The sequence below is a fragment of the Fukomys damarensis genome, unplaced genomic scaffold (assembly GCF_012274545.1).
Source record: "Fukomys damarensis isolate Sample0158 unplaced genomic scaffold, DMR_v1.0_HiC HiC_scaffold_27, whole genome shotgun sequence".
Taxonomy (NCBI): domain Eukaryota; kingdom Metazoa; phylum Chordata; class Mammalia; order Rodentia; family Bathyergidae; genus Fukomys; species Fukomys damarensis.
This window is the reverse complement of record NW_022900939.1, coordinates 20,024,820-20,025,894: the sequence shown is the minus strand read 5'-3', so window position 1 is coordinate 20,025,894 and position 1,075 is coordinate 20,024,820.

Below are 1,075 nucleotides of genomic sequence, written 5' to 3'. Positions count from 1 at the left end.
GTTTTACACACTCTGCCTAAGGCACTGGGGAGGTGCCCACCACCCTCGTGTTCTGACACCTTCTGGACACTGCCCCGGCCCAGCACCCTCTGTCTCTCTGGGTGTTTGCAGTAACTGGGGAGACATAAAAGCATTACTCCAGCAGAGACCAAGGACAGGAAGGGGCTAGGACAAGGTCACAGCCAGCTGCTAGCAGAGGGGTGACTGGAAATCAGGTCTGTGTGAGTCCAAAGCCAGTCACTGTTACCATTGCCAGGCCCCAAGGAGCTTAGAGCAGCTCTCTCTGGAAATGGCTGCAAAGGCCCAAGGCGGAGAATTCTCATCCTGAGGGTGAGGGTGGGTGACGTGTGTGGGGAGTGCTGGAGTCTCCAGGGCTGGCCTGCAGGAGGTGCTGCCCCCCAGGACCTCTTGGTCCCAGGAAGCGTAAGGGCTACTGTGGGACCTGCCCACCAGGCCACCTTCTGACACACACCCAGTTAAGGCCACCCCGTCCCCATCTTGTCTCCTCTCAGGAGGTGGGGCTCCAATAATGTGTCATGCTGTGAGTCATTGCTTCCTTAGTATCCCAGCTGCCATTCCACAGAGCTGGGGCAGCCCCACAGGCTGATTACATCCCTGCCATGGCGCTTGCTGGGAACCCCCAGGCTCTCCCCCATCACCTGGCCACTGGCCCAGGGAGACCTGCATGGCAGCTGTGGTCCATTAAATGTGATGAAACTCACTTCATTAAAACACTACCTGCTGAGTCATTGCTTCCTTAGTATCCCAGCTGCCATTCCACAGAGCTGGGGCAGCCCCACAGGCTGATTACATCCCTGCCATGGCGCTTGCTGGGAACCCCCAGGCTCTCCCCCATCACCTGGCCACTGGCCCAGGGAGACCTGCATGGCAGCTGTGGTCCATTAAATGTGATGAAACTCACTTCATTAAAACACTACCTGCTGTCCCTGCTGGGTCCAGAGCTTCTGGAACCTCTGCCACCCAATTCCAGCCCAGGCCCTCCATGCTTCCTGGGGGATGCCTGATCCCACCCCAGGGCTGCTCCCGCTGTCTTAGATAGGCTTCCTGTCATGCT